Source organism: Hevea brasiliensis, chromosome 1 (assembly GCF_030052815.1).
Source record: "Hevea brasiliensis isolate MT/VB/25A 57/8 chromosome 1, ASM3005281v1, whole genome shotgun sequence".
Taxonomy (NCBI): Eukaryota; Viridiplantae; Streptophyta; class Magnoliopsida; order Malpighiales; family Euphorbiaceae; genus Hevea; species Hevea brasiliensis.
In genome coordinates this window covers 54490-82253 of record NC_079493.1, presented here as the reverse complement: position 1 = coordinate 82253, position 27764 = coordinate 54490, and the positions used below count along the sequence as shown (strand labels likewise).

At 32.9% G+C, this 27764-nt stretch overlaps 1 non-coding gene across 1 annotated transcript; it reads left to right on the top strand.

Annotated features, from left to right (window-relative positions):
- The first annotated feature begins 4340 nt into the window (after positions 1–4340).
- LOC131169593 (small nucleolar RNA R71) lies at positions 4341–4447 on the top strand. The gene has a single exon (XR_009140500.1). It is a non-coding gene; the product is annotated as a small nucleolar RNA R71 (small nucleolar RNA).
- The last annotated feature ends 23317 nt before the right edge of the window (positions 4448–27764 follow it).

Sequence of the window (27764 nt, the reverse complement as noted above, 5' to 3'; positions counted from 1 at the left end):
AATCCTCATCAAATTAATAACTGCTTTAAGAAAAAGAAGTAGTTAAGCTGAACAACAATTTATGAAGCATAAATCATTTAATCCACCCTATTGTTTCCTTAGGTTATTATCGAAAACTTGGATCATAATCAATAAAACCTAATTGCTACTCATGTTCAATCTTACACAACAATTACGGATTATGAAGATAAACTAGCAATTGATCAAATCAAACAATTAACTAATAGGCCTTTTTAGCAAATCATTCAACAGATCAAAAACAATTAGATCATAAAACAATAGATATTCAAAAAGACATAAATTAAATTAAGAACCTGGTCTCACAAATCATACATAAGAACTTGAATCCCTTGAACTAAATTAAAAACTTAGCCACTCATGTTCATGGCTTACAGAAAAATAAAGAAGAAAGAATGGAGAATGAAAGCCTTCGAATGGAGAACGAAGGTCTAAATTGGGATGCTCTTAGCTGTTGGCCAAAGACTTATTTATAGTAAAAAACCTAACCCCAAAGATAGGAACCAAACTAGGAAAAGTTTTGAAATTCAAAATGCAGATTTTCAGCCTGCATTCACATCTTTAGAATCAAGGCCGATTTTCAGCAACTTTCTTTCCAAATCTGCCTCTGCCCTCTTCAAGAAAGTTGTAGCCCTATTTCTTAGCTTTCCAACGGGTACTAATTAGCCCAAATCCAAGGTCTACAGCCCAAGTTATGGCCCAAAAACTGTGACTAGTTCAGACAGACGGTCCAGCCCATAATGATGAATTCATTGCTATTTTTGACAATTAAAATGGCCTTATCTCGTGTCCAGCCCTTCATAGAAGTTGTAGAGGTGGCTCTTAAGGCTCAATTGGGCTTGGACTTGCTTCATTTGGACATCTAAAACTCTAGATACAAAATAAATACCGAAACTGGTCGTGGCACATCAAGTCTGGGTTTTTTCAATAGATCTATAGCTCATTTTGTCAACCTTAAAGACTGATTTGGGCTTTGGTCCCTATTTATCTTTTGTAGTGCTCTATCTTAGCTTTTCAATGGATTAAACAGCACTCAATTTGGAGACCCACAACTTTAGAAATACCTAAAAAATTCAGCAAAGGTCAAACGCTGAAAATTTCTCCATTTAACACAATTATTCCACAATTATCTAAAAATATGCCTAAATGATAAATATATTTTAATCAACTGAATTAAACATAAAAAAAAATTAAAAACACTAAATGTGATGGGAGTAAAATTAATAAATTATGCACTTATCAAATTCCCCCACACTTACTCCATGCTTGTCCTCAAGCATGACTTAAACTCTCAATCAACTCCACTTAGAAGTTCCTTAACTTCACCCTATTACAACATTCTCCAACAAAAGATTAAAAATTTGAAAGAAGAGGCAAGTAAGGCAATAACCATCACAACAAATTCTATCAACACCATATCAATATATCAATAATTTTTCAACACAAAACAAAAGGCTTGAAATCAATTAAGCTCACACAATTAAATTTCCATAAAATTTTAAGTCAATACACACCAAAATACAAGGCTAATTTATCAAGGCACAACAATTATAGCTCTTTTCAAATCTTAGGGGAGATAGAAATGCCCTTTTTTTTATTTGAAATTGCTACTTCTCTCTTGTCACAGTTATCACTTTTTTTTTTTTTTTTATTTCAACCGTCACCTTCAGAAAAGTACCTTACTCATATCCTAGCTAGCTTTTGGCCTGAGAATCGACATGGGGTTCATGAAGACCCCTAGTTAGTTTCTTAACTAAAACAGCGGAGCAATTTTCAAGTTTAACATTTTATTTCCCCCAATTTATGCATCTACATATTATAAAGTATCCTGATAGATTAAACAAAGTTCTGAAATATGCATGACACTAGTTTAAAGCACACATAACTTATCATTTCACCATTAAATCAAACCTAATTGATTTATGCAGGAAAAAATTATTCTATGGTATGGAGAAGAGGGAAAATCCATCATTAAAGTTACTATTACCTTGCCTAAAATCTTAAAAATTCAATCTAAAATAGAAAAGTCATTTCAAGGACAAATCACTTCTCTCTGAGAGTTAATAAAGAATCATGAATCAAGCTTATGAGAACAAATTTTATTTTATTTTATTTTATTTTTATTAAATTTTATTTTTATTTTTATTTATTTATTTTTTTTTAACAATTAAAAAGATTGCAGCAGCAGCAAATTTCTCCTCCCCCACACTTAAAACTTGCATTGTCCCCAATGTAAAGCCCAAATGCAAAAAAAAAAGAAAAAAAAATGCTAGAAAATAAAATAAAGTAAGGGAAAGAAACAAATCTGATTGTGGCTAACAAGCCACCCATGGGTTGCTTCCCAAGAAGCGCTTTTGTTTATCGTCGTTAGCTCGACATGACGAAGCTCCTTAATCCATTGAATTCTCCTGAAGCCCCTCATAAAATGGCTTGAGTTCATGACCGTTGACCTTGAACACTTTGTTAGTTCCTAAACTTTGAATTTCAACTGCACCATAAGGAAACACATTAGTAACAATAAAGGGTCCAATCCAACGAAAACGCAACTTACTAATCATCAGCTTCAATATGGAATTATACAATAAAACTTTTTGCCCAATCACAAACTGCTTCCTTAGTTTATCATGGAATGCCTTTGTTTTTTCTTTATAGATCCTAAAATTCTCATAAGCCTTAAGGCAAATTTCCTTTAATTCATGCAATTGTGATTTCCTTTCTAACTCATCCTCAAAAACATCCTGCACAAATGTATTAACAACATTAATAGAAAAGACAGAATGATCATCAGCAGGATACTTCATGACATCAAAGATATTAAATTTGACAGTCTCTCGATCAAACTCCATAGTTAAGGTACCCTCATCCACATCAATTTTTGTCTTAGCAATTTTTAGGAAAGGTCTTCCAAACAAAATCAAAGCTGAATTTGATGAGAGAGCACTATCATCCTCCATATCCAGAATGTAAAAATCTGCAGGAAAAATCAATTCTCCAACCTGCACCAACACATCCTCAACTACTCCCAATGGGTAAGCATTAGAATGATCAGCTAACTGAATAATGACACTGGTTTCTTTCAAAGGACCCAAATTCAAAGTTTGGAAAACTGAATTTGACATAACATTAATAGATGCTCCTAAATCTGCCATTGCATGTTCAAATTTAGAATCACCTATTCTGCAGAGAATAGAAAATGAACCTGGATCCTTATACTTAGGGAATAATTTTCGCTGAATTAATGCCGATATATTTTTCCCCACACTGATATTCTCATTATTCCCCAACTTGCGCTTTGTAGTGCATAATTCCTTAAGGAATTTAGCATACTTGGGAACATTTTTTATCACATCCAGTAAAGGTATATTCACCTCTACCTTCCTGAAAGTCTCCAAAATTTCTTTCTCTTGTTCTTCTTTCTTCATCTTGGCCAACCTGCAGGGGAATGGAGGAAAAACAGAATTATTAACTTTATTTAATTTAGGTTCAGTATTTACCTCAATTTCAGGAACTTCAGACTCTTTTTCTCCTTGCTTCTTCTTTTTTATTGGCTCATGTGGAGTCTGATTATCAACTTCTTTCCCACTCCGCAACAGTATCACACTTGCATTTTCTCTGGGGTTCATGACTGTTTGTGATGGGAGCTTTCCAGAACCTTGAGCTTCCAGCTTACTCACAGATGAGGCTAACTGACCAATCTGCCTCTCTATATTTTGAATGCTATTTCTGGTCTCCTGTTGAAACTGTAGAGTATTGTTAGTCAAAGCCTTAATAATTTCATCAAGTGACATACCTTGATTCGAGGGAGGCGGAGGTGGTAGATTCACTTGTCTCTGCTGCTGGTATCGATTTTGCACTGGTTGATTCCATAACTCAGATTGGGATGATCTCGCCATCCTGGATTATAAGTATTGGAAAAGGGATCATACCTGTGTTGTGGTTGTCCATAATTTCCTACTGCATTAACATGTTGCATTGATTTATCCTCTTGTAACGCAGGACACATGTCAGTAGCATGACCCGAACCTGAACAAATTCCACATGCCTTAATAGTTTGCATTTTTCCTATAGCTAATTGCCTCACCAAAGAAGTTAAATCAGAAATCTGTTTCTGAAGGTTAGATGTACTTACCTCATTAACCTTCATGGGTGAGTGATCCATTCTCATTCCAAACCGCTGAGAATTTGCTACCATATTAGCAATCAGCCTCCTTGCCTCTTCTGGTGTCTTGTTATCCGAAGCTCCTCCACTAGCAGCATCTATCATACTGCGGTCCATTGGTAGAAGTCCCTCATAGAAATATTGAATCAATAACTACTCACTTATTTGATGATGGGGACAGCTTGCACACAGCTTCTTAAATCTCTCCCAATACTCATACAAACTCTCTCCATTGTACTGTCGGATGCCATAAATTTCTTTTCTTATGTTGGCAGCATGGGAAGCAGGAAAATACTTCTCCAGAAATATATGCTTCATCCCATTCCATGAGTAGACAGATTCGGAAGGAAGGTAATACAACCAATCCTTAGTTGTGCCCTCCAGTGAGAAAGGGAAAGCTCGAAGCTTGATTTGATCCTCTGAAACTCCTTGAGGTTTCATGCTGGAACACACAACATGAAATTCTTTTAGATGCTTATGTGGATCCTCACCTGCAAGACCATGAAATTTAGGCAACAAATGGATTAGTCTAGATTTCAACTCAAAAGTAACATTTAAAACAGGTTATTGGATACACAAAGGCTGTTGGTTTAGATCAGGAGCAGCCAACTCTTTTAAGGTTCTAGCAGCCATGGTTTCATTTTTGGAATTTGATTCTGAATCCGAATCCGAATCCGAACTTAACTCCTTTGGAGATTGGACTCCTTCAGATATACTCAGAATCTGCCTAGCTTGCTTAGCCAATTTTCTCAACCGTTTAGCTGTTTTTTCTACTTCTGGATCAAAGATCAACTCACCAGATTGAGAAATTCTTGTCATAAACAAAAGGAAATCAAAGTAAAAACAGAAAAATGCCTTAAAACACTAGAAAACAATCGAATTTGGCCTCAAGAGGGTGGGGCCAAGAAATCCTATAGATTAATTAGTCTTGATCAGAGCGTCGTTTCCTTTAAAATAGGTATGGGCCGCCCTCCAAATTCAACCAAAATCCTTAATGAACAGTAATAATGAACAGTAACACCGTAATTAAATTTTTTTTTTCGAAAACCTGAAAATAGCAACACTTCACAAACAAAATTAATAACAAAATATCCTAACACCAAAAACACGAATTCCAATAAATTTCAGTCCTCGGCAACGGCGCCAAAATTCTTGATGGGTGTCGAATCCACCAGAAATTAAATTAACTGAAATCACCAAGTATGAAATATTTGCTACAGCAAATGATGAATCCAGGTCAAACCCTAGAGACTGAATTATTAAATTTCGTGCGCTTGTGTAATGGAAAAGAAACAAAGGTTGGGGGGGTTAATTCACAATCCAAAGAAGAAATAAAAAATCAGAAATTAAGAACTAAAATTAAATATGAAACTCTTGAATTAAACAAACTTGGTCAAATTAAGGTAATTCCAATGCATTAATTTGATTATGGATAAAAGAAATACAATTATATCTTATTGAATACTTAACGTAGATTTATCAAACAGCGAGGTAAACCCCAGACTTCCCTATACTCATCAATTCGAGCCCAGCACTCTTATTGACTCTAATTATTAACTGAGTTGGTATTAAGCAATCCTCATCAAATTAATAACTGCTTTAAGAAAAAGAAGTAGTTAAGCTAAACAACAATTTATGAAGTATAAATCATTTAATCCACCCTATTGTTTCCTTAGGTTATTATCGAAAACTTGGATCATAATCAATAAAACCTAATTGCTACTCATGTTCAATCTTACACAACAATTACAGATTATGAAGTGACTAGCAATTGATCAAATCAAACAATTAACTAATAGGCCTTTTTAGCAAATCATTCAACAGATCAAAAACAATAAGATAAAAAAACAATAGATATTCAAAAAGACATAAATTAAATTAAGAACCTGATCTCACAAATCATACATAAGAACTTGAATCCCTTGAACTGAATTAAAAACTTAGCCACTCATGTTCATGGCTTACAGAAAAATAAAGAAAAATAAAGAAGAAATCTAAAAAGAGAATAGAGAATGAAAGCCTTCAAATGGAGAATGAAGGTTTGAATTGGGATGCTCTTAGTTGTTTCCCAAAGACGTATTTATAGTTAAAAACCTAACCCTAAAGATAGGAACCAAACTAGGAAAAGTTTTAAAATTCAAAATGCAGATTTTCAGCCTGCATTCATGACTCTGGAATCAAGGCCGATTTTCAGCAACTTTCTTTCCGAATCTGCCTCTGCCCTCTTCAGAAAAGTTATAGCCCTATTTCATAGCTTTCCAACAGGTACTAATTCACCCAAATCCGAGGTCTAAAACCCAAGTTATGGCCCAAAAACTAGGACTGGTTCAGACAGACGGTCCAGCCCATAGTGACAACTTCATTGCCATTTTTGATAATTAAAATGGCCTCATCTCGCGTCCAGACCTTCATAGAAGTTGTAGAGGCGGCTCTTAAGGTTCAATTGGGCTTGGGCTTGTTTCATTTGGACATCTGAAACTCCAGATACAAAATAAATACCGAAACTGGCCATGGCACATCAAGTCTGGGCTTTTTCAATAGATCCATAGCTCATTTTATCAACCTTGGAGACTGATTTGGGCTTTGGTCCCTCTTTATCTTTTGTAGTGCTCTATCTTAGCTTTTCAATGGATTAAACAGCACTCAATTTGGAGACCCACAACTTTAGAAACACCTGAAAAATTCAACAAAGGTAAAACGCTGAAAATTTCTCTATTTAACACAATTATTCCACAACTATCTAAAAATATGCCTAAATGATAAATATATTTTAACCAACTGAATTAAAAATAAAAACACCCTAAAAACACTAAATGTGATGGGAGTAAAATTAATAAATTATGCACTTATCAACCACTAAGCAGAAATGCTTAGCGCGATGGATTTGTTTCCTTCGCGCAGGTACTGAAGGCAAAACCCAGTGGATATTAGACTGGGATTTTGAAGTCCAGATTTGCATAAGTGTCAGAAGGGTTCAAGGTTGTCACCTCCTCAACAATGCATGTAGATAGAGCCCATATAAGTCATTTTATATATTTTGTATATTATAAATATTTTGTATGTTGTAATGTAAACTAAGAATTGTAAACTAAGAATTTGTAAGTAATATTTCTGTGATGTAAATTAATAAATTGATTAGTTCATATGTAATTAATTTGTATATCATGTAAATTGTAAATTTATTCAATTAGTTTGCAAATTATGTAAATTAATGGAAATATAAGAATTTTGATATGTGAATAGAGTATGAAGGAAAGTGGATGGAAATGAATATGAGAATTAAAATACATGGATGATATTGAAATATGAGATGATTATGAAATTTTATTTTGAAAATATTGTTGAATTTCAAACAGGTGAATAGTGAAATACGCCATTGGTTTCTCCATAGAAAGATAATTGATATTAAAATATAACAAGAACAAAAATTTTTAAAGGAATAAAGTAAGATAAAATAGGGTACTCTGGCACCGAGTGTGACATGTCTTACTTGGCTACACTATAGTCGGGTAAGGAGTGTCACATTTAGTGGTATCAGAGCACAGTTTAGGCATTCCTAGGCATCGATAAATAGAATAAGATTGTGTGAATAGCATGCATTGCATTCACATGAGTCGAGGTGACACTAATGCAGATCTTCGATTATGTACATCAGGTAAATTTTGAGGACGAAATTTAAATTAGAGGGGAAGAGTTGTAACACCCTCACTGTAGCAATTGCCTACATTCTACTGTTCCGGTGACCGGTGTCGGTCGGACAGCTAGAACGTCTGAAAAAATATTTAGACTAGAGTGAGGAGTTATAAATAACTCAAATAATGGTAAGAAAAATTTAGGAAAAATTTTAGAAATAAAATACAACCAAGTTAAATGAGCCGGTGCCCTAGCGATGGGTAACCCAGTGGGAAGTTGCGGTCCTCACAGCCAGGAGCCCTAAACCAGGGAGAAAATTCATGAAATAATTTTTGGGACTCTAGAGAAGAGTCATTGTGGTTTCGATGGCATTAGAATGCCATGAAAATGCTTAGAAAAATTTTTAGATCAGTACAGACGATTTTGGCTCAATAAGCCAAACGGAGGGCATTTTGGTCATTTCGTCTTCAGAGATAATTTTTTGCCAACTTGTCCAGTTAAATAAATAATTATTATGACATAAAATATGAATAAATATTGCTAAAAATTTAATAGAAAATGAGTAGAAAAGAGAAGAAAAGAAAAGAAAATAAAAGAAAATTTGGAATTATGACATCACATGATGTCATTAGTGTGCTCTCCACCAATCACCATTTAACAACACCATTAAACTCATTTAAAAAGGGGAAAATGAGTCAAAAATAAAACACAAATTCTGCTCACTTTCTTCTCCATTTTTGGCAGCCTTCATTTTCTCTCTCTTTTCTCTCTTAACCTCCATTAAAGCTCCCTTGTGAGCTTGATTTTCCTCTTCATCCCACCATAAAACCCTATCATCCCTTCACAAAAATTGATCTTTACCATTAGCACAATATTTGGTCAGCAATTTGAAGAGGAAAAAGTGAAGTTATACCTTGAAAAAATTCTGCACTCAAGAGGTTAGTGCTATATCTCTCTCTCCCTCTTATTATTTAATGCTAAGACATCAAATTCAACTAAGAATTTTGGAAAAAGAAAGAAAAATATGCATGTTATAGCCCCACTAAATTTCGGCAGCCCTAAGTTACTATAGGGTTTCCATGATTCAAGTAAATTATAACTGTGTATTGATGTCATTGAACATGGTTTTGATGATTAGAACACTTGAATGTTTATTGTTTGAGCAAATTGAAATTTGTGGAGTTAGGGTTTGGGGAAAACCAAGGGTTTGCTAATGTGTTAGTGAATGGAAGTTCTAATGGTCAAATTAGTGACCATTTGGCTGTGTATGATGAGGAAATGAAGTGAATTATGGCTTTGGAATTGAGATTGGGTGTGCTGCCTTGAGTGACCTGCAAAACTGGATGTGAGTCCAGCAAGTTTGGGCAGTTATAACTTGAGTTATGTAGATTCAATTGGTGTAAGGCCAATTGGAAATGAAACTAGACACATAATGGCACAACTTTGATGAAGAAACCATGCCCAAAAAATCACAATAAAATGGCCTAAAAATTTACCTAATCCGGGTAACATACATACTGCCCTGGAAAATTAACCAAATGAACAGTGTTTGTTCATTTTGTCATAACTCACTGTAGGAATGTCCAATTGTTCTGAAATTTATATCAATGGAAAGCTTAGACAATTTAGAATAACTTTTATGAAGAACACAAACTTAAATTTTGAACCTAACCAATTGAAATTTCTAGCCCAAACTAGGACACTAAAGCTAGCAAAACCAAATTCTGTCCAGAATTTCTGGATAAGACTAATCCGGCTAGTTATGGTATTTAGGCCATAACATGAGCTACAAAACTCCAAATGGAGTTATTCAAAAAGGAAATTAAAGAAGACATGAAATTCTACTGTAACAACTTTCATGAAGAAAGTTTTGTCAAAATTCTACTGTAACAATAACCAATGAAATAGTAAACTTAAGACATGAAATCTGAAAATTTTAAATAACATAAAATAAGCTTTGAAATGGTATTGGCAATCAATACCAACAAATCTAGAATCCAAAATGTGATATAATTATGTATCTATAGTTTGTATACATATTATGTATGAAAAAATTAACAAATTGAGTGAATAGTAATGTGTGAATAGTAACCCCAAAAACATACGGAATAATAAAAGGAATTAAAGAAACCATTATGATTGATAATATATAATATGATTAGTGAATTGTGATTTTTGAATTTGAGTGATCCTAAAACATAAAAGAATGTTTTAAGTACAATCGTGCATGAGAACCATTGATGAGAATTGTAATCATATGAATTATCAAATGAATGTATAAATTATGGAATTTGTCATGAAATAATGAAGCCATAAAGCACAATATATTAACATTTAATAGTACTATGTGCCTGAAGGAGCGGAAGCATGAAAAACAGAAGTTTATACCATTGAATTTAAAAATTTTCACCTAGGGTCACATGCATCATGCAAGATTTATTTTTATCTATTTGATTTAAATAATAAACAACATATTAAAACTCTTTTAATATGTTTTTGGATCTGTATTTGCCATTTAAGATTTTAAAATTAATCAGATTAATTTTAGAACCCTAGATTAAATCAAGAACAAATACTCTAACCTCTTGATGCACTGCAGTGTATTTGCGCCTTTGAGATTCGCCTTCAGGACACCAGATGTTGTCCCTCTAGCTTGTCCACACCAAGAACATCTATGGAAGCCCTTGAACAGCTTCTAAAGTTTTTTCTATTAATTAGAAAATCAAGTTTTGCCTTTTAAGAGATTAAAAATGTAAACAGGACACTAGAAACAATTTCTAGTATTTTTAATTCAAGAGATTGATGGCTAATCTCTTTGAATTGATGAGAGATGAAGAGGAAGAGAGAATTTGAGTCTCAAGGGTGGCGGCACACAATGAGAGGCAACAGCTTGTTATTTTACTTTTTCATAACAACACTTATATAGCTAGGTTAACACATTAAACCCTTGCCACATGTCACCCTTTGATTGGTTCTAGGTTTAATTGACCCAGTCACATTGTGCCAAGTGTCAAACCTATATTTAATCTTGATTTTAATCATCTTACATGATTAAAAGACATTTGGCAAGCTTATGTGTAATGCCATGTGTCACCATCTCATGGTGCCACATGTCACCCTGCGAAATGACCAAAATGCCCCTGTGTCTTAATTTTCAGTTCTCAACCCAAAATAATTATTTCTCTTCTTCTAATCAATTTATATCAAATATAAATCAATTAATTAATCTTTATTAATTAATTTCTTATTAATTAAATTCATATTTAAACACTTTAAATATAAATTTAACTTATACTATACATCCAATAATCTAGATTTGGCTTCAAGTCATGCTAGGGACTTTGCAATCTAAATGCAAACCAAACCTATTTAATTAATCAATTAAACTCTTTAATTAATTAATTAAATCATATTTAATTAGGTGATAATTTGTGTATGTGTGTGACTTACTAGGCTCATCACTAATTGGCAATGAGACATGATATCAACTCTTAATATCATCAGAACTCTTTCTTACCATAAATGATTTCTCTAAATCATTTTATGCACCTCATAGACTATGGTTAACACCTAGCATAGCATGCCATGGCCACCCAATTAGTAATAAGGTTTACCTTAAATGAACCTATAATCATATGTTACCATGCACTGGAATCTCTCTGTTACAAAATCCCAACTCAAGCTGGAGTCATGGTTTATGTCAAACTCCATTTGCTATGAATATTATGTTCTCTTTTAATTCCAGTTCTTGATTAAAAAGATTTTCTCATCAGAAACTCTTTTCTGATTAAATCTATCTGTCCTAGCCAGGAACTTGAAACATCAAGAACAATTAAATGAACATAGGATTTTATCTCTATTTACTTAGAGGAACAGATTCCATCTTGATCAACACCTATCTCCATATATAACTAGTAGGAGCCAACACATGCCCATATACCCATACACAGTACAAGTATGAAAGCAGTATCAAACTCAAACTACTTATATACAAGATAACTGTGCTATCTCAGGTCTAAAGATTATATGCACTGATATGATTTATGACAATACATTGACAAGAGTAAACTCCATGTGCTTGTCATAAGTGTCACTGGTTCAGCCTACTTATCATTTATAAGTACCTATCATGTTTGTCATATGGCATGAGACTCACCATTCCATCTTATTTATATCTCATATAAATAACTTGGGAACAAACATGAATACAATCTTTCTGGATAAGTCATGTCCTTATTATGAAGTATCCTCGATTGTGAACCTATTTATGATACTTTGTGCTAGAAATAATGTCACTCATATTCTTAACAACTTAAGAATAATATTTCTAATAAAATATCAATGGACCTTTTCTATTACACATAAATATATTATGTAAACGGAAAAGTGGAAAAGCCTTTTATTAATAAAAATATGTATAAGATACATGCTAAATGATATGCTCTAGGACATACTACTAATAATCTCCCACTAGCACTAGAGCCATTCATTACAATATCTTAGACCTATCTTCTCAAGATGTCGGTCTAGCTGATTCTGTGACATAGGCTTAGTGAATGGATCAGCTGGATTTTCAGCTGATGCTATTTTCTGCATGGCTACATCGCCTTGCCCAACTATTTCTCTGATAATGTGGTAGCGCCTTTCTATGTGTTTGGATTTTTGGTGAGACCTGGGTTCCTTAGCCTGTATGACTGCTCCATTATTGTCACAGTGTAGTGGAACTGCTAACTCAATAGAAGGAACTATTGCAAGTTCTGTCACGAACTTCTTTATCCAAATAGCTTTCTTTGCAGCATCTGATGCAGCAATATACTTAGCCTCTGTAGTGGAATCTGCAATCGTGCTCTGTTTGGAACTCTTCCAACTGACTACACCTCCATTACAAATGAACACATATCCAGATGTAGACTTTCTATCATCGATATCTGATTGGAAATCAGAATCAGTATAACCATCCAATTGCAAGTCTCCACCTCCATATATCAAGAATAAATCTTTAATTCTTCTCAAGTACTTAAGGATATTCTTGACAGCTATCCAGTGTTCCAAACCTGGATTGGATTGATACTTGCTAGTCAAACTAACAGCATATGCGATATCCGGCCTAGTACACAATATTGCATACATTAAACTTCCAATAGCCGAAGCATATGGAATCCTGGCCATCTTATCTCTTTCTTCAGGTGTCTTTGGAGACATCTTTTTAGAAAGGTGAATACCATGTCTCACTGGTAACAATCCTCTCTTGGAATCAAGCATGTTAAACCTCTTTAACACCTTTTCCAAGTATAGACTTTGGGATAAACCAATTATTCTTTCTGCTCTATCTCTATAGATGCGAATCCCAAGAATATAGGTTGCCTCCCCTAAGTCTTTCATAGAGAATGTATTTGACAATCATATCTTTACAGTTGTCAACAGTATGTCATCCACATATAAGACAAGGAAAGTGATAGCACTGTCACTAACCTTCTTATATACACATGGCTCATCCTCATTTTTGATAAAACCAAAGGATTTAATGGCTTCATCAAAATGGATGCTCCAACTCCTCGAAGCTTGTTTCAACCTATCTTGAAAAGTCTATATCTGATATAGCTTCTTCATAGGTAAGTGGATCATCTCCATGATCTACTTCTTCATGAGTAGACAACTCTTGTTCTTCTTCATGAAGAAAACCATATCTCACTGGTGGGTGAGATACCCTGGTTGTTCTACGAGGAACAGCTATAAATGTTTTATCAACGGGTATAGGTTGACTAGATGGATCTATATCCATCTGATCTGTTGATTAGTCAGAATTCTCTAATTCCAACTCTATTTGCCTTCCATTGCCTCCTTCTTGGACAAACTGTTGTTCAAGAAATGTGGTATCTCTACTCACCACAACCTTTTGCGATGTAGGCAAATAAAAATAATATCCAAAACTATCTTTTGGATATCCAACAAATCGACCCTTTTCTGATTTGATTTCCAATTTATCAGTGTTCAGCTTTTTGATATAAGCTGGACAACCCCAAATCTTAACATGCTTAAGACTTGGTTTTCTTCCATACCATATCTCATAAGGTGTGGAAGAAACTATTTTTGATGGAATCCTATTCAGAATATACAAAGCTGATTCTAATGCAAATCCCCAAAAAGAGATTGGCATATCTGTATAGCTCATCATACTACGTACCATATTCAATAGGGTACGATTTCTCCTTTCAGATACACCATTCAGCTGTGGCGTTCCTGGAGGAGTCAGCTGGGAAACAATGCCGTGATCTCTCAAGTATTCATCAAATTCAGTACTCAAATATTCACCTCCACGATCTGATCGAAGAGCTTTAATACTCTTTCCTGTTTGATTTTCTACTTCAGATTTAAATTCTTTAAACTTTTCAAAGGATTCATGTTTGTATTTCATCAAATACAAATACCAAAACCTTGATCTATCATCAGTAAAGGTAATAAAGTAATGAAAATCGCCTCTAGCCATTTCCTTAAATGGACCACATACATCACTATGTATTAACTCCAAAATATTTTCAGCCCTTAGTCCTTGTCCAACAAAGGGTGATCTAGTCATTTTGCCCTGAAGGCAAGATTCACAAGTTGGAGTAGGCTCAGAGCCCAATGAGGATAGAATCCCCATTTTCTCTAATTTTGCAATCCTATCTTCTGCAACATGACATAACCTTAAGTGCCAAATATATTTTGAATTTGAGTTGGTTTTCACCATGGCATTGCATTCTTTTAGATCACTTGCATTCAATTTGTGTTTGTCATTATTATCCAAATAATAAAGACCATCATTCATATAACCCGAACCGACATATTTATTTCCAAAATAAATATTACAAACATCATCTGTGAACTGAAATTCATAGCCATTTCTAGTCAAACTATATATAGAAATGATGTTCTTAAAAGCATCAGGTACATATAAAATATTATCCAAACACAAAACATGTCCAAACATGTAAAAAGACTTAGATCCTATGGCTAAAGCTTCAACAGTTGAGCCATTGCCAATCCGGACGCTAACATCTTGAGAACACAAGCTGCTGCTACTTGCTAGTTCCTGCATATCATTAGAAATGTGAGAACTGGCACCAGTATCTAAAACCCAAGCTGTAGATGAACTATGAGTATCATCAGAATCTAAATAATAAGATATGGACACACCTTCCGAAGGTGTATCCTTCTTGTCCTTCAGAGAAGCAAGATACTCTGGGCAGTTCCTTTTCCAGTGCCCATCTTTTTGGCAGTAGAAACACTTTCCTTTGCCTCCTTCAGCTTTAGTCTTCCCTTTCTTTTTAATTATTTTCTTAGAAGGACAAAAAATCTGAGGTTTCTTTTTCTTATTGCCCTTCTTCTTGTTGGACTTTCCAGTAGAAGAAGATGCAATCAAAGCTACCTCTTTTCCTTTATTGCTCGGCATATTCTTTTGGGCAATAACCAACATGTTGAGTAAACTAGCTAAGGTGCATTCCTGTTGAGTCATATGGAAATTTGTCACAAAATTTCCAAAAGACTCAGGAAGGGACTGAATGATCAAATCCGTCTGTAGTTGGAAATCCATGTTGAAGTCAAGATGTTCCAACTGCTTAATCAGCCAAATCATCTTGTGGACATGATCCCCAACATTCTGTCCCTCAGACATCCTCATGCGGAACAGCTGCCTAGATATCTCATACCTAGCATTCCTACTATGCTCACCATACAACTCTTGTAGGTGAAGGAGGATCTCACTCGCACTCTCATGTTCTCATGCTACTTCTGTAACTCATTACTCATGGAAGCAAGCATGTAACACTTAGCTCTCATATCATGCTCCTTCCACTTGTCCAAAGTTTCATGTTCCTCTTGAGTGGCCTCTGGAGGTAAGGGACCAGGAACATTTGAGTTTAGAACATATCCTATATGTTCAAGGTTCAGAACAAGTTTCAAATTTCTTAGCCAATCAGAGAGATTAGGTCCTGTCAACCTATTGCGATCAAATATGCTTGCAAGGATATTGGATGGTGGTGGTTGTTCTGTGCTCATTTTTATCAAAAAATTAACTGCAGAAAATAACCAGATTAATTAGTAAATGTATTATATAATTAACCAAAATGATTATGGTCTTTTAATCAAATTGGTCCTCCCACTAACTTAGCGAATCCTACACTTCCAAAATAGAAAACGGAAATCCTAGTTGGATGGATTTCTAGTGGGTAATTGAATTCTTATAATTCTATTGATCATCCTCGGGTACATCCATTATTGAAATTACAATAAACTATAAATGAGCAACTCCTTGCCCATCACATCTCATGTGAGGTTCAATCCTTTACCTAGCCTCTAATGCTCAAAATCTCAGGTACATCCATTATTGACTTATCTTGCATTAGTTAAGTTAATCCCATTGAGCCAGTAATTATGCAAATAATTTTAATGTCCTCAGGTACATCCAATATTGGCCACCAAACCATTTATATATTTACAACATCTCATGCTTAACAATTATTCTTAAGAAAATCTCTTCAATTAATTGCATCTTATGGAACTATTTAAAATTTCTTAAAATAATTGCCCCAATGGAGGGTCCATGTTATAATTACTATAATTATAGCATTTCCAACTTAATCATTTGTTTGGAAGATTTTATAGTCATCCTAATTACTATTAAGGTCTCACTTTGCACATTATCCATTTAGCACGCATATATCATATAATTGCATACATTCCCATACATCTCATGCATTCATGGATAAGCAGTAAATATGGTATGATCATGGACTTTCTAAGGGATTCAATTCTGAGCCACCGAGAATTGAATCAGGGCATTCCTAGGTGCATTTCATTCATTCATTTTACAAGAGTTGCTAAAGGAGTACATAATCAACACTTGATCTTGAATTCCTCCCACTGGTCCCACCAATACTCTTGACCTCCTTGAACTTCTTGCAATCCATTATTACATAGTAATCCTTGGCATACCAAGGTGAATTTACAAAAAATTAAATAAATGAAATTACAACCCAAAAATTATTACAAACTTAATAATACATGCCCAAAATAAATTAATTAATTTACAATCCCAAAGAAACATAAAAGAAATAAATCCAATCACATTGGTCTTTTATAGTCCATGATCATCTATCATGCATATCACTATTTAACAATTAAATAAAACATACATACTTAAATTAAATTGAATATCTCATATTCAACTTAAAAATCCAGATTTGAATATAATTCAAATAAATTTAAAAATTCAGATTTGAATCTCATTCAAACAAATTTAAAAATTCAGATTTGAATCACATTCAAACAACCTTAAAAATTCAGATTTGAATCACATTCAAATAATTTTTAAAAAATCATATTTGAATCACATTCAAACAATTTTTAAAAATTCAGATCTGAATATTATTCAAACAACTTTAAAAAAATCAGATTTAAATATGATTCAAACAACTTTAAAAATTCAAATTTGAATCACATTCAAAGAACTTTTAAAATTCAGATTTGAATCACATTCAAACAATTTTTGAAATTGTGATTTGAATCAAAATTTAATTGTGTGATTAAAACTACTAATTAAACACTTTAATTAGTCAAAGAATAGGCCTTAGATCATACAACAATTGCATAATTAAAAGCCAAACCTTGAACCACCCATGGAATCCAAACCATGCGCACCATTGATGGTGTTTTCCAAGCATGCCGCCACACCTCCATTGTAACCAGCAATGGATAAATCATCTCATGATCAAAAATACACAATTAAATCATATAATCAACAATCTAAATGGCAAATATAGTGGCTCTGATACCAATTGAAGGAGCGGAAGCGTGAAAAACAGAAGTTTATACCATTGAATTCAAAAATTTTCACCTAGGGTCACATGCATCATGCAAGATTTATTTTTATCTATTTGATTTCAATGATAAACAACATATTAAAACTCTTTTAATATGTTTTTGGATCTGTATTTGCCATTTAAGATTTTAAAATTAATCAGATTAATTTTAAAACCCTAGATTAAATCAAGAACAAACACACTAACCTCTTGATGCACTGCAGTGTATTTGCGCCTTTGAGATTCGTCTTCAGGACACCAGATGTTGTCCCTCTAGCTTGTCCACATCAAGAACACCTATGGTAGCCCTTGAACAGCTTCTAAAGCTTTTTCTATTAATTAGAAAATCAAGTTTTGCCTTTTAAGAGATTAAAGATGTAAACAGGACACTAGAAACAATTTCTAGTATTTTTAATTCAAGAGATTGATGGCTAATCTCTTTGAATTGATGAGAGAAGAAGAGGAAGAGAGAATTTGAGTCTCAAGGGTGACGGCACACAATGAGAGGCAGCAGCTTGTTATTTTTCTTTTTCATAACAACACTTATATAGCTAGGTTAACACATTAAACCCTTGCGACATGTCACCCTTTGATTGGTTCTAGGTTTAATTGACCCAATCACATTGTGCCAAGTGTCAAACCTATATTTAATCTTGATTTTAATCATCTTACATGATTAAAAGACATTTGGCAAGCTTATGTGTAATGCCATGTGTCACCATCTCATGGTGCCACATGTCACCCTGCGAAATGACCAAAATGCCCCTGTGTCTTAATTTTCAGTTCTCAACCCAAAATAATTATTTCTCTTCTTCTAATCAATTTATATCAAATATAAATCAATTAATTAATCTTTATTAATTAATTTCTTATTAATTAAATTCATATTTAAACACTTTAAATATAAATTTAACTTATACTATACATCCAATAATCTAAATTTGGCTTCAAGTCATGCTAGGGACTTTGCAATCTAATTGCAAACCAAACCTATTTAATTAATCAATTAAACTCTTTAATTAATTAATTAAATCATATTTAATTAGGTGATAACTTGTGTATGTGTGTGACTTACTAGGCTCATCACTAATTGGCAATGAGACATGATATCTACTCTTAATATCATCAGAACTCTTTCTTACCATAAATGATTTCTCTAAATCATTTTATGCACCTCATAGACCATGGTTAACACCTAGCATAGCATGCCATGGCCACCCAATTAGTAATAAGGTTTATCTTAAATGAACCTATAATCATATGTTACCATGCACTGGAATCTCTCTGTTACAAAATCCCAACTCAAACTGGAGTCATGGTTTATGTCAAACTCCATTTGCTATGAATATTATGTTCTCTTTTAATTCCAGTTCTTGATTAAAAAGATTTTCTCATCAGAAACTCTTTTTTTATTAAATCTATCTGTCCTGGCCAGGAACTTGAAACATCAAGAACAATTAAATGAACATAGGATTTTATCTCTATTTACTTAGAGGAATAGATTCCATCTTGATCAACACCTACCTCCATATATAACTAGTAGGAGCCAACACATGCCCATATACCCATACACAGTACAAGTATGAAAGCAGTATCAAACTCAAACTACCTATATACAAGATAACTGTGCTATCTCAGGTCTAAAGATTATATGCACTGATATGATTTATGACAATATATTGACAAGAGTAAACTCCATGTGCTTGTCATAAGTGTCACTGGTTCAGCCTACTTATCATTTATAAGTACCTATCATGTTTGTCATATGGCATGAGACTCACCATTCCATCTTATTTATATCTCATATAAATAACTTGGGAACAAACATGAATACAATCTTTCTGGATAAGTCATGTCCTTATTATGAAGTATCCTCGATTGTGAACCTATTTATGATACTTTGTGCTAGAAATAATGTCACTCATATTCTTAACAACTTAAGAATAATATTTCTAACAAAATATCAATGGACCTTTTCTATTACACATAAATATATTATGTAAACGGAAAAGTGGAAAAGCCTTTTATTAATAAAAATATGTACAAGATACATACTAAATGATATGCTCTAGGGCATACTACTAACAGTGCCCATGTATTGCCTAGACACGTGTGTCAGATTGGATTGATTGGCATTCCAATAGGGTATTATTTTAGCAGTACTGCGAAAGGCTTTATGCCTGTATTCATGGCTTTATGCCCGCACTCATGGCTTTTATGCCTAATTATGTGTTATCATGGCTTTTTAACCATACTGACTAGATACGTGGTTGACGTTCTGCGTCCCATGGTATGACGGCCCGAGGCACCGCGGTGTCCAGTGCCAACGACCCGTTATCCAGTTTAGTCAGCCTATCATAGGTTACCTGGGCAGTGTAAATTATTGAAATTATTTAAGTATATTAGCAATTAAAAAAAATTAGAAAGTATTAAATAAAATGTGAAAAAGATATTAGCAATAGAAATATAACAAAAATACAATTTGCAGAATCGCAGAGAGACCTCAAATATAATACTCCTAGAATAAAATGTATATTGAATATTATTACTGTAAGGCTATAAACTCAGTACTTCCAAAGAGGAACGAATTAGCATATAAGATAGTTAATACTAGAAATGTCATTTTAAATCAAATTGATACTTGAATATTTAGAATGTTTGATTCTTTCTTTATTTGTATACATTATTTCTTGTTATATTATTGCACCACTAAGCAGAAATCCTTAGCGCGATGGATTTGTTTCTTTCGTGCAGGTACTGAAGGCAAAACCCAGTGGATATTAGACTGGGATTTTAAAGTCCAGATCTGCAGAAGTGTCAGAAGGGTTCAAGATTGTCACATCCTCAGCAATGCATATAAATAGGGCCCATATGAGTCATTTTATATATTTTGTATATTATAAATATTTTGTATGTTGTAATGTAAACTAAGAATTGTAAACTAAGAATTTGTAAGTAATATTTATGTGATGTAAATTAATAGATTGATTAGTTCATATGTAATTAATTTGTATATCATGTAAATTGTAAATTTATTCAATCAGTTTGCAAATTATGTAAATTAATGGAAATATGAGAATTTTGATATGTGAATGGAGTATGAAGGAAAGTGAATGGAAATGAATATGAGAATTGAAATACATAGATGATATTGAAATATGAAATGATTATGAAATTTTATTTTGAAAATATTGTTGAATTTCAAATAGATGAATAGTGAAATACGCCAAATGGTAATAGAAACAGTGGAAACTCCGTTGGTTTCTCCATAGAAAGATAATTGATATTAAAATATAACGAGAACAAAAATTTTTAAAGAAATAAATAAGATAAAATAGAATGCTCCGACACCGAGTGTAACATGTCTTGCTCGGCTACACTGTAGTCGGGTAAAGGGTGTCACAAAAGTTTTTATCATATTGAAAAAATTGTGATTTTTTTTTAAATTATATCATTATAGATTTAAATAATTATTCAATAAAAATTATTTATAAAATTTAAAAATTTATTTTTAACAATATTTCTTATATCCAAAGTTTAAAAATCTTAAGAATGATACTTCAAAAATCGTCATGTGATATATGTGTGTTTGTTTTTTTTTTTTACTTTATTTATTTATTTATTGATATGTGTCAATTAATTTAAATAATAATAATAAATAACATATTAATTAACTTATTTATTTACTAACACTTGAAATAAAATTATAATCAATTAAAATTTTGGAATATGATTGTGAAAATATAATATATATATATATATATATATATATATATATATATATAAAATACAAATTAAATTATATTATTAAAGTAAAAAATAAATAAATGATCCTTGTCTGCCACTATGTTAATAAAAAAAAATTTGTATATATTATATTTATTTAATATATTATAAGAATATAAAAAATTTTAAAATTTTAAAGTGGTAAAAATCATGTATACTTTAACAAATCTCAAATCATTCTATATTTTTAATTATTTTTTATTATATTGCTATATTTTATTTTATTTTATTGTGAAATATTCATTAAAACTCCGCCTAAGTAGTTTGCGCTTAGCCGGTCCCAAGCCCGGATAAAGGAGGAGGGTTGCGGTAGGTGACAACCAGCGTAAAAATTTCGTCACACCCTATGATATGGATTCAAATGATATAAACGTTGGGGCGTCCTCTACTAACGACGCGCTACGGAGCCCGGTGTAGTGATAAATATGCAAGGGTGTAGGGCGTTCATCGAAGCGACGCGCCATGCCTGTGGTGTTAAGTGAGCAAGGGTTCCCACATCATGGACGGGTATGGGTAAAGAAGTTAGTCCATAGGACAGATAATAGAAAAAATAGTGGAATAGAACACAAGATAGACATAGAAAATAATAGAAAATATCATAGAAGGAGACCAATTAGGAAGGAGCAGGATAGGAAGAGGATCAGGGTTGGTACTTGGAATGTTGGATCACTTATAGGAAAATTAATGGAGCTTGTGGATACCTTGGAAAGGAGAAGGGTGAATATTGCTTGCATTCAGGAGACTAAATGGGTAGGAGAGAAAAGTAAGGAAGTGGGTAATTCAGGGTACAAATTGTGGTTTATCGGAAAGGAGAGAAACAAGAACAGAGTGGGTATAATCATAGACAGGACATTGAAAGACGCAAAGAGTATGTGAAAAGAATAGGAGATAGAATTATACTAGTAAAGCTAGTACTAGACGGAGAAACAATAAATATAGTTAGTGCTTATGCCCCACAAATAGGACTAGACAGTGAGAGTAAACAAAGGTTTTGGGAAGATATGGATGATTTAATGCAAAGCATACCGAATGAAGAGAATGTTTTCATTAGTGGAGATTTGAATGGACATGTAGGAAGTGATAGGCAAGGTTATGAGAATGTTCATGGTGGTTTTGGTTTTGGCAATAAATGAGGAGGGAAAAAGCATCCTGGATTTTGCTATGGCATACGACCTAATACTAGCAAATACCTACTTTATAAAGAGAGTCACATTTAGTGACTTTCAAAAGTGGGCAACATAGAAGCCAAATCGACTTCCTCTTAACCAGAAGACAAATAGAGCTCTATGCAAGGATTGCAAGGTCATTCCAGAGAGGCTTTAACAAGTCAACATAGGTTGGTGGTCTTGGATGTCAAGTTTAGGAACAATTCAAGTAAGGTCAGAAGAAATAGTGTAGCTCGAACAAAGTGGTGGGAGTTCAAAGGAGTAAAGCAAGTGAAGTTCAAAAATGAGCTCCTTGAGTCCGAAGTATGGAAGCTAGATATGGAGGCCAATGATATGTGGATACAGATGGCATCAAAGATTAGAGAAGTAGCTAGAAAAGTACTTGGGGAGTCTAAAGGACATGGACCACCCTCAAAAGAGAGATGGTGGTGGAATGAGGAAGTACAAAAGGCAGTGAAAAGAAAAAGGGAATGGTATAAGAAATTACCTAAATGTGATAATAATGAGGCATATGAACAGTACAAGATAGCAAAGAAAGAGGCAAAAAGTAATTAGCCAAAAGCACGTGCCTTTGAACAGCTTATATGAGAAACTTGAAACTAAAGAAGGGAGAAAGATATTTATAGATTAGCAAGGAGTAGAGAAAGGAAATGTCAAGATCTCAATCAAGTTAGGTGCATTAAGGATAAAGAAGGAAAAGTGTTGGTGAAAGATGAGGACATTAAAGAAAGATGGAGAAATTATTTTAATGATCTCTTTAATAATAGTCAAAATAGAAATAGCGTGAATATAGATTATAGAACAATAGAAAAGAATGTAAATTATACTAGAAGGATTAGATCTTTAGAAGTAAAGGAAGCACTTAAGAGAATGAAAGTAGGTAAAGCCTGGACCTGATGAAATACCAATTGAAGTGTAAAAGTGTTTGAGAGATGTGGGAGTGACGTGGTTAACTAAATTGTTTAATAAGATTCTAAACTCAAAGAAAATGCCTGATAAATAGAGGAGGAGTATTTTAGTATCTATTTTTAAAAATAAGGGAGATATACAGAGTTGTTCAAACTATAGGGAAATTAAACTCATGAGCCATACTATGAAGTTGTGGGAGAGAGGTGTTGAGCATCGATTACAACATGAAACTTCTATCTCTCTCAATCAATTTGGTTTCATGCCTGGTCGTTCAACTATGGAAGCGATCTTTCTCATTAGAAGCTTGATGGAGAAATATAGAGATGGGAAGAAAGATCTACACATGGTTTTTATTGATTTAGAGAAGGCTTATGATAGTGTTCCAAGAGAGGTCTTATGGAATGCATTAGAACAAAAGAGGGTATCTATTAGGTACATACAAGTATTGAAAGATATGTATGAAGGAGCAACTACTATTGTGCGCACAAAGTGGGAGGGGACACAAGAGACTTTCCGATCTCAATTGGATTACACCAAGGATCACCATAAGCCCTTACCTTTTACATTAGTTTTAGATGAACTGAAACATATACAAGAGAGTATTCCTTGGTGCATGATGTTTGCGGATGATATTGTTCGATAGATGAGACACGAGAAGGACTCAACAGGAAGCTAGAACTTTGGAGAAGTACTCTATAGTCAAAGGGTTTTAAATTAAGTAGAACGAAGACAGAATATATGCATTGCAAGTTCAGTGAAGGCCAAATTGGTGATAGGGAAGGAGTTAGTTTGAATGGAGTGGCACTGTCCCAAAGTAATCACTTTAAATATCTAGGCTCAGTCCTTCAAGTAGATGGGGGATGTGAGGAGGATGTTAGTCATAGGATTAAAGCCGGATGGTTGAAGTGGAGACGTGCCATGGGAGTTTTATGTGATCGTAAGATTCCCAATAAATTAAAAAGAAAATTTTACCGGACAGCCATACGACCGACTATGTTATATGGTAGTGAGTGTTGGGCACTGAAAGAGTCGTATGCATCTAAGATAAGAGTTGCAGAGATGAGAATGTTAAGGTGGATGAGTGGCCATACTAGACTAGATAAAGTCCGTAATGAAAGTATTAGAGAAAAGGTAGGAGTGGTGCCAATTGAAGATAAGTTGAGAGAAGGGAGATTGAGGTGGTTTGGTCATGTGAAGCGTAGACATACGGAGGCTCCAGATAGACAAGAAGAGCACATTAGGCTAGATGATAGAAAGAAAAAAAGGGGTAGATCTAAATTGACTTGGAGGAGAGTAGTACAAAGATGACTTAGAAGCATTACACATTTCTGAGGATTTAACCCAAAATCGTTCAGAGTGGAAAAAGCGAATCCATATAGCCGACCCCAAATTTTTGGGATAAAGGCTTAGTTGAGTTGAGTTGAGTTGAGTTGTGAAATATTCATTAAAAATATATGAAAGATAGAAAAAAATATGGAGTAAGAATAAATTTAAAATATTACTTTATTTTACTTAATTTAAAATGTTACTTTATTTAGAATATTACTTTAATTTACTTAATTTAAAAAACTCATTTTTATTCAAAATTAAATTGATTATTTTAATTCTAACTTAAAATTAATTTCAATTAAATTAAATTTAAATCTAAGTTTAATTTTAAATTAATTTAATTTAATTCTTAATGCGAATCAGATTGTGCTGCCTTTAACCGAATATGGAAGACTCATTTAAATTAATATAACATAATTTAAATTAATAAAAAAAATGGTTTTATAGAGTGTTTTTGTATTATATATATATATATATTGATTGTCGAAAATTTACAAGACAGTGGTGTGGTTTAGCGGTTTCAATCCTGTGTTGATATATATATTGATTGTCGAAAAGTTACAAGACAGTGGTGTGGTTTAACGGTTTCAATCCTGTGCTCAACACGTGGAACTCTCTTTCGGGTTATCTTTTAGTAAAGTACAAAGCAAAACACTCTCACCATTTTAGCCTCCGATGACAAGCAAGAACACTTAATCACACAATTGATTTTCAACATTGAACAAAACACCACTATAGCAATTACTTTCAATTGCAAGAACATACTACACTACCATTTTAGTGAAAAAACAAAGCATTGATTATAATACAAAAGACAAGTTGTAACAGATTTGACATTAATTTTCACTGATTAGTAGAAACATATTCAAAACAGAACCCTTCAATACACAATCTGAATAGAATATGTTATTGTTTAAGTATTTCAACAAATCACGATAACAAAATCTAATAAAAATATTATTTTAAATCCTTAAATTAACCATAAAAAATAGGTACTCAGTTGAAGATAGACACTTAGAAGAAATAATATAGGGAGTGAGACTATACCTATATCACAACAAGTACTTTAAATAGACCAAAAGTATCGATGATAGCTAAAGCAAAACTCATAAACTTATAGCTAAGTGAAATGGGTTTAGCACTGTATCAGAACTGATTTGTAAAGAGAGACCACAAATACATGAATTGAATGGAAACAGTTTATGTGAAATTTTAAAAAATATTTCAAGTATTTAAAATCTAATTTTTTACACTTAAAATAATATTATAATTAATAAAAATTTTATCATTAAGAAAATTTTACAATATGATTATGGATATATAGAATATAAAAAAAATACACATTCTGATTTTTGAAAAAAAATACTTTGTAAGAGTGTGCCATATGACTTAAAACAGTATTTAAAAAAATTTCATGTGGCATAAACTCTTTTTTTATCTTTATTTTTATACTTTCTATATAAAAATAATTTATCATATTAAATATTAATTTTTTTATTTAAATATTTTTAAATTTTAACTATTAAAATCTTATTGCATATTAAAAAATTTCTTTTTACTACATCTTTTAAAAATTTTAAAATTATTATGTTTATAATTTTAGACATTATAAAAATCTACTTATCATATTATATATATGTAGACCCTTAATTTGTTATGAGTATGTGCATTGAGACCGTGAGAAACTCGATAATAAAAAATTATATGACTCTAAGGTGTAGTTGGAGGCATGGAGCTGAATTATTAATTCCGTGGCATGATCTTGAAAAAATAATAATAATAATAATAAAGTTTTGGAGAAATTAATTTAATTAAATTGAAATAAAATTTTATTTTGTTTAAATTTAATATGGGTAGTTCTTAAATGGATCTAATTAAGTTTAATTGGGCTCCATGGGCCTAAGAAAGCCTAGTTAGGAATTTTGAATGGGACCCATTCAATTATTTTCTGAAAATTAAAATAACAAAATATCTTTCTCCTCCTTGGCCCCACTCTCTTCCTCACTCCCCATTGGTGTCACCCCCTTTCCCTCTCTTTCTATTGGTTGGAACACCTCACCCATATTCCAGTCTCATCTAAATTCATCAATCCTAGTCATTTAAGTTATCTGAACTTTATCACACTAGGACTCTAAACCCTACCACACCTCTTCCTCACTCCCTATTGGTGTCTTCCATTTTTTCCTGTCTTCCTATTAGTTGAAACACCTCACTCATATCTCAGTCTTATTCGAATTCTGCAATCGTAGTTGTTTAAGTCATCTAAACTTTATCACCCTAAGACTCCAAACCCTATCACACCTCTCTCCCAAAACCCTATAAATACCCTACTAGAGAAGGGAAGAGGGAGATGGGAGGAAAGAGGAAGAGAAAATTCAGAGCTATAGGAAATTTAGAGATATTCAAGATTCTTTGAGTTCTTCCTTATTTTTTCTTTTCTTCAAGAAGATTTTCATACAAGATTTCTGGAAGGTCAGTTTTTATTGTTTTCTTTTCAAGATCTATGCCACACAATATTTTAATTCTATGCTTTTTGTCTTCAATTTATTTTATATGTTCATATAGATCATGTAATCATGTTTAATTTGAGGGGATACACAACTCTGCACATGTTTAGTTTCTGTCTCTCATATTTTTATTATTTTTTGTTATTTTCTGAATCTGCAAAAAATTTTTAAAAATTATATTCATATTCTATACGAAATTCTATTTATTTTAGGCTCAATAATCACTCAAAAAGCTTTAATATTTTATAAGTTATGGCTGTTTGAACTTAGGGTTCTTGTAAAATCCAATTTGCAGGATATCCGACTTGCGGAGCACATATCTCCCTTGCTCCTTAATATTTTTTTGCAAAACTAGTGTCTAAAATTAATTTCAGAATCTTACGAATCTTTTCCAATTGGTTTTGCATTCATATCTATT